An 8,301-nucleotide genomic window follows, 5' to 3' on the forward strand; every position below is an offset into this window, starting at 1 on the left:
AGGCTAAAATCAGACCTTAACACTGTTTCTGCATGGTGTGTGTTATGATTAATGGAATTAAATGTTAACAAGTGTAATTTATGCGTGTGTCAAGAAATGCTAACGAACTTCCTGTGTATTCTCTTAATAACGCACCCTTAGATCCGGTAACTACTTACAAGTATCTTGGCCTTCACATCACCTCTGAGCTAATATGGTCCGTTCAAATCGCGCATATAATATCCAATGCTAATCGAATGCTTGGCTACTTACGACGCAATTTTTCTAAAGCACCGTCCTCTTTAAAGTTACTCCTTTACAAAACTCTAATACGGCCCAAACTCGAATACGCCGCGTCAATTTGGGATCCCGGCCTAACAAACCTAACACAAGCCTTGGAAATGGTTCAGAATAATTCTACTCGCTTCATTCTTTCTAACTATACCAGAACAGCAAGCATCAGTGCCATGAAATCTGGCCTTAACTTACCATCCTTATCATCAAGTCGCAAAACTTTTCGCCTGTGCCTTTTTCATAAGTTATTCTATCACCTGCATTTTCATGCTGAACTTATCTCACCACCTCAGTACGTCTCACCAAGACTAGATCACATTCATTAGGTTGGCATCCCTTTCTGCAGATCAAAAACTTTTTTTCAGTCATTCGCACCACGCACAACGAATGAGTGGAATCACCTTCCTTCTTCGACGGCCACCACCACCGATCATAATTTATTCAAGAATGTCATAGCTAACATTGTTTAACTCGGATGTATTTTATACTGTGTTATTGTTTTTTTCCTTTTCGGGTTTTTTTTTCTTCTTTTTTTCTCCCCTGAACGCCTTAGCTAACAATGTATGTGTAGAAGTCATGTTCGTACTTTGCCTGTTTAATTAACTCCTGTTTGTTAAATTTCATTTTTTGTAACCACTCCCCTCTGTAATGCCGTAATGGCCCTGAGGGTATCATAAATAAATAAATAAAAGTAAAAGGGGCATGGTGGAAAGAAATTAAAATAAATCAACTTTGATACAGGTGAAAAGAGGAAGAGGTACAGGATATTGTTAAAACTTCTGTTGGGCGAGTTTGTAGTTCATCTTGATGTAGAAGGTTTTTATCACCAAGTCAAGGACAAGAGAGGCGACACACACAGGTGCTAACCGCCAACTGGCTTTACTGGCGCAAGGCCACACCATATATAAGCCCAAGGGTCGGGAGTGAAATGCTGATAATGTAAAAATCACAAAAACAAGGGCTGTAAAAGAGCCAACAAAGCCGAAGACATGCGCTGATAGGCATGTGCATCACACGAAAACACACTTTTCTCTATCTTCGCAGCTTATCAAAAAGCAGCAGCATTAAAAAAGGCAATCTCAGCCGCGAAGAGAGATTAAGACGGCCAGCTGACAGCGCCTGTGTGCGTGCTGCGCCTGTCTTGTCCTTGTCTGTTTGCGCTAAAATTTTCTCTACATCAACGTTCAGGATATGAAAGCAGAAAATATCGGTAAAGTTAGGCTTTTCACTAGACGTCCTATAAGCGTCCAATAAATTCCTGTTTTAACGCGATAACGTTAAAGGCCCCGTGTCGTAGAAAAGCCGGTGTTGCCGTCGGCGGCGTTGACCGTGAGCGAAAAATCCCAGAAGCATTAATAGATATGGTTTTGGTTTGGTTCATGGGGTTTAACGTCCCAAAGCGCCTGAGGCTATGGGAGACGCCGTAGTGGAGGGCTCCGGATAATTTCGACCACCTGGGGATCTTTAACGTGCACTGACATCGCACAGTACACGGGCCTCCTGAATTTATCCTCCAAAGAAACTCAACCGCCGCGGCCGGGATCGAGCCCTCGTCTTTCGGGTCAGCAGGCGAGCACCATAACCACTGAGCCACCGCCGCGGCTCCATTAATTGGTAAGTCTTTTGGGTCGTAGCTTGGATTAGTCCACATGGTTTTAACTGATCTAGTGTATTGACTACCAGGACATCCTGTCGTATACAAAATTTGCCATGCAGGTTTTCGTCGGTACGGAAATGAGGCTAACGCGTTCGCCGGGTGCCTCTGCAAGTTTCTTAGTATACACATGAGGGGGAGAGGGGGTAAGCAGCGATCAGCAGTACAAACTTGACACACTGCTACTTCAACCAGTTGCTTGGACACACTCGCGGCCCAGCGCCATGATGTAAAGCACGCGTGAGTACCCCGGCAAGTTTTAATTTCTTCTTTCACTACTTATCTGCATCCTTACAACCAAAAGTTGGCACTCCATTCTCACTTTTAATGCCTCAGAACCCGCACATCTCTTACTCTGGGGTCAAGGTTAAAAAAACAACCAATGATACGACGATCACCACGTGTCCACGCGATATTCAGCGACAGCTGCGACATGTTGTAGCTGGGCATATGAGCGCGACCTCTTATCTGTGAGGCTTTATGACGCTCTTTTCAGTATACAACACATAGTCATTTACGCACCAGCGTACAGCTAGTTCGGTCGAAAAGCAGTCGGCGTCGTAGTTGTAGTTGCCGGCTCTGCGTGTCGGAAAAAAAGTCCATCATGTCAACCGTTTGCGATGGAATGTTCCAGATGGTGTAATATCATTCAGCGCTTCGAGCAGCATAAACGTACGAGGTAGAGAGCTTGCGGCAAGAATTCGAGCAGGCGCCCAATAATCGGGGCTGCGGTTGTTCACCGAAATGTGTGAGACAGTCGCTGCAACTTCCTTAAATCCAATTTTCGTTTCCTTCATTAGGCACCTCTTTCGCTCTCTCTCTTCTTTCACTCCCTACCTTCCTCCCTTTCCTTATGGTGGGCTTCAGGTGTCCACCCAGATGTGAGACAATTTCTGGGCCGCTTCTTCTCCTCAAAAATTTGTTCCGTTTAAAGCTGTTTCCAACGGGCAAGGCGTCGCGCCAAACGGGCAATGGCGTTCCGTGGACTCCCTGGCAGCGCTGCAACCCGCTGCCGCGTTCAACTGATAAAGCTTAATCGTCTTCTAATTTTTCTTCTTTCCTTCTTCTTGTTACTCCTCTTCGATTGTCGAAGTCATCGTCATTGTGGATGCATACAAGGTTTCAGTGCGGAGTTAAATTTACTAAATGCAAGGTAGGTCCTGGTTCTGGTTGACTGTCAATGTTTGTTGCCAGCACCAGAAAATCCAGTGCGCGCGGAAGGTTCTTCCTTTGTTTTCTAGATTTGTAAGTTCTTGCGACTTCTTCTGTGCCAGCAGGTGGCATTTCTTTTTATTCTCTTGAAATGTGATATGTTAATGACACATGTGGCATCTGGTTGACGTCAGCCGATTGTGCCGTGTTGACTGATAATGTTGTTTTGCTTTGTCGCCCGTGTGGCATCATGCTAGCCCCCTCCATACCTTGTGGCCAGAAAGTGACCTGGGCGGCAACGCAGGCATGCTGTTAGTCGCATGACTTATCTACTTTGAATCACCATATCCAAAATATAGCTGTTTTACTACATCTGGTCTTCTATTTTCATTTATTCCAAGCATTATTTCGAATGATTTTGTTGCATGTTTTATTAAGACGCAGTTCTGCAGGTAATGATCGAAGCCTTGTGTTTCAGCACAACATTAACAATTGCCCTCTCCCGTAATGCTGAATCGCCGTGGCTACTGGGACATGCATCGATCGTGTCTTTATTACCAAAAGTGACTCACTGTGAGGAATAAAATCTAAGGCAGGAAGTTACTGCCTTTTTTATTTGCACAGATTTGCGCTCTAGTGTGCGTATTGTCCACTCGCGGGGAACTTTCTCTGGCTCTGTATTGAAGTCTACACAGCAAAACGGAAAGAGCCCGGCCTTTATTCCCGTTCCGAGGGGAGTATGTTGTTCGGTGTAGAGGTGCGTAGGCGAGTATGCGGAGAGAGAGAGAGGGTTGTCCGTTGTCTCGATCCTTGTGCGCTCTTGAAGGCAGCTGACGACACTCTGAAGGCAATGCGGATTAAGGGGACCCTACCTCTTTTCTCTCCCGGAAACAGCGAGTGCCATCGGCAAGCAAACTTTGCGGCCGATTTCTGCTGGGAACAAGTCTGGTGGTGAACATGGTACGAGGTTTCGGAATAAAAGATAAAACCTGGATGGATGGCAGGCCACCTGCGGCCCGCGGGCCGCGTGTTTGACACCCCTGGCCTACGCCCTGTGGAAAATGACCGGAGGTCGACGTGACTTGTTTTCACGGCAGTAAAAAATCAATAGCGTGCACGAACAATTTGATTTTACGGCCTTAATTCTGGACGTACCGCGCCATCTAGCACATGTTGGCCGCGTAAAATAACAGAAGCGCTGGTCTACATATGATGCGCTTGCATATATCCCGAAGTGTTGTGAGTGCCAATCAAACAAGAAAAGCCCGATTTCCCGAGGTATCTTCGCGGCTTCAATGAACTGGTTGCATTCGCACGTTCACTTCAGAATACAAAACGCATCATGGCCTTGCGTTTTCCGCATTCTCTGTTATCAGTAATGTAAATGTTAATTTCTTCGATTTGTCCTCTGTGGCAACCAAGCCTTCATGGGCAGACCTGGATGGCCTCACACGAGTTTTACTGGCATATTATGTGTCCCTGGGCTGCACCCGTGCGTTACGTGCCGTGTGCTATCCAGGTGCTAGGAACGGGATGCAACTAGAACGTGCCGCTGCTGCACCACGGGTTATGAGACTCCATGCACACGTGAAGCGTTGCCCCTGTAGGAAAAGGATGTCAGTTGACATTTCGCGGTGCACGATAGTGTGTACAATTTAATTATTCATAAAGAGAATTTTTTAAATCTACGCAAATGTCATTTATAATAAGTAAATCTTATCAAATGTCCAGTGCTTGTGGCTGTTCATTGCCAGCCTTTGGGTTTCTAGCGAGGTGCTGGCTCCATTGATGTTGAGCGTATACCAACTTTTTAAGGCGAAAGCCTTTAATTCCTCATCGTTGTCGACAGAAGGTTGTCAGCACAGGTGTCACGCTTTTCTAGTCAGACCAGAAAAAATACCTTTTTGCACGATGGGATTCAAACCACCATACTTACGTTCTGCTGCCTAGCGTGCTAATGGCTACGCTACTTCCTACCAACGCATATGTAGTTCTCCTTGTCTAGGACGCTGGAAAGTACTTGCAAAAAGATGTCGAATCAGACGCATGCCTCCCAAACGCTCTCCTGTGTCTCCAGCATTTAAGATTCACAAACAGTTGTGTACTTAATTAACATCTTAATCACACATCACTGACACAAGTAGCAACACCGCGCTAAAGGCTTTCGCCTCACCACACTTTAGGTCAAAAAAGTGCCCCCCTGCATTTTTTTTTGGTAAGCTAACGATAAACTCCAACTTAAGACGGTTCGAAGGGCAGGCTTCGAGCTCAAAAGGGGGCCTGAGCTGTAGCATTTTCTAGGGAGGACTCGAAGGCTTCCAATATTTACGCTTCCGTGGGGAGAACAGAAGCTAGGTCCGTCGGATCTGCTGTATGGTCTTCTCAAATAGAATATGCAGTAGAAACGGCCAATAAAAACAAGAATGCATATGGGTATGCTGAAATAATTGACGGCTGCTTACGACTAAAAGGAGCAATATGAAAAGACATGTCCCACGTTTTCATTTTTTTCAGAATGCGCTTTGTTTACACTCATCCTGGCCGTCTACAAATAAACATTCACATTTTTCTTCCACTGGATGAGTTCTTGAACTTTCCAAGGCGCTATGCCCTTTCAGAGCAGGCGGCTAAATTCTTTCGTAGCGCGCTTACTTGTTTGACGTCTGTCGTGACCTTTAAAGACTAACGGCCATTCTCTTTTCCTTACAGACTTGAATTTATGGCTCATATTTGAAACATAGGGCTTCAGCTAAATAGCGCACAATGCAGCCTTTTAGAAGCGAAAAGGAGCAGTGCAAATAAATTTTTGGTTTTTCAATAGAGACTATGGCTATCTTGTTAGTATTGCATTTTTTTGGTCTATGGGTTTATGGCTGTTGAACGTCCCAAAGCGCCCCAGGCTATGAGAGACACTGTAGTGAAGGGCTCCGGAAATTTCGACCACCTGGTGTTCACTAAAGTGCACTGACATCGGCAATACACGGGCCTCCAGAATTTCGCCTGCATCGAAATTCGACCGCCATGGACGGGATTGAACCCGCGCCTTTCGGGTAAGCAGCCGAATACTGCAACTACATAGCCACTGCGGCAGCTATTTTTAGTATTGCGTCGTACAGTTCAGCAGTGAGGAAAAAAGATCACCTACGTGAAGCACTGAGGCGGCGAAATTCAGTGGCATTCAGAGGCGTAAAGCTTGGACTGGTGCAACTCCTTTCGCGTGCTTTTTGCGCCCGCTCCACCACTATTATGACAGAAGTGAAGCTGCAGGTAGATAAATACGTGGAATACTTTTATTCTCTAAAGAGCGCTGGCAAATTCTATTTTACTTGAGGAAAAAATGGTGCAATAGAGAATAACAGTCCGCCATACTATGCTTTCCCAGTCAAAGAGCATTCAAAGCCGTCAGATGTGTTCCGCGTGTGCCCGACGACGCGGAAACTTGAGCTAATAATTTGAGGTAGTGCTCTCTGACATGTACTGCCCGCGGTATGGGCTGCACACTGAAAAAATTCTAATAGGTCAAGGCCTTCGGTAGTAACAAAGAAATGGGCAATGTGGTATGGCTGCGTTTCATTGCCTGCCAAATGTAAAGCGGAGTGGCATGGCGTGTTTCCATTATCTGTAGACAGAATTTCTTAAAGGAGTAGCGCTCCTCTCTCGCCGACCTAACAGTGGTTCATCGGTTTCGCGCGCGAAGACGTAAAACGCCGCCGAGAACGAAAAGTCACCCGCGTCGCCACTCTCTGTACACTCTTGCAAGGTAGAGTACCATACGAAACAGCTGCGTCACACGAGGGAGGTGCTTCACAACGAGGGTCGCTGTCTCGCATGCGTAATTATACGAACCGGGACGAAATTTTAGACGTGCGTAACTCAGGGCGCAGGCATATTTCGAAAATTCTACAAAATGGAATAGCCCTGAAAAGCAAACGCTTCCAAGTTCTCGATGTAAATATGCATGCTAACTTCAAGCAGTAAGAAATTACTTAATAATTTTTAGCTAATTACTCAATTTATTCGCACAATTATTACCCTAATTTATGTCCGCCTGGCCGCATTACCAAGGAGCAAAAACGGCATTAGCGTATGGCGTTTCGCATGTTTAATAAAATTGAGTAAAGCCTAACTTTGAACACCCTATATAACGAAACATTTACATTTTTCTTACAAATGCTACTAATCCCTTGGCTCACTAAATGTGAAAACAATCAGTGGGCGTTCGGTTAACTTCTATGCGAGGTTAATACTGTGGAGGGCACTTCTTGGGCTCTTCACTTAAAAAAGGAGGACCCATTTATTATCTCAGGGAGATTTGCGGCAGACGGTCAACGAAGTCGAATGGCATGGCCACGAATACAAAACATTCTGTTAAGGAAAAATGTTGGCGTCGTATTTCCTCGGGATGACGAGGGGCAAGTCTTCCTAATTATTCACCTTGTTTAGCGAACTTGCAGGCACTACACAGACACCAACTCGCTCAACTATATGCTTTAACCAGGGTCTAGCCATGTGATGACACCGGTCCAAAATGGTGCAGCATCATTTGTTTTGCTTACTTTTATAGAGTTTCGTGGTTCAGAAATGCGCTCCATGTTGGTGTGCCTTTGCGTCTTCACACCATACTCAACACCTCATGTAAACATGGACAATGTTGTGAGCCAACGGCGCATAACCAACTAATGCATGAATACATTATGTGTTAACGGAGCTCGAACTACGGACGAAAAGGTCCTGCTCTTCTTCATCTCTGGTTTGCCCTTGTCCCGATGATGGTCTATATTTACCATCATCGGGTAAATATAGACCAACACCAACAGCGAGCTCAGATTGCGTCAGCGGGTCACGTCAAACAGTTAGCTCTTCTCCGTTTAGTGGATGTGCACCCCTGCGGTTTTCAATTATTTCACTTCTACTCAGCAGTAGATGTTGGTTATTTTATATACACTCCATATTTTCTCTCTCTTAACGTTACCGTTTTCAATCGTGTCGTTGGCATCTGTCATTAGCCCGCACACCATCGACGGTACATTTGCAGGGATTTACTTCGGTACCTGCTATTTACTCTGTTTGCGAGCACAGACGGCGGTCGGCAGATTCTCAGAAATCTAGATCGCACACTTCTTTGCACGATTCTTGAGACACACGGTGATGTGCCGTTGCTGGTTGCTTTGCCTTAAATGAGGCTTTGCATTAAAAAGTGAGCTCAAGGGCTCAGCTTATTT

Source organism: Amblyomma mixtum, chromosome 2, assembly GCF_055824585.1.
Source record: "Amblyomma mixtum isolate Tamu chromosome 2, ASM5582458v1, whole genome shotgun sequence".
Lineage (NCBI taxonomy): Eukaryota > Metazoa > Arthropoda > Arachnida > Ixodida > Ixodidae > Amblyomma > Amblyomma mixtum.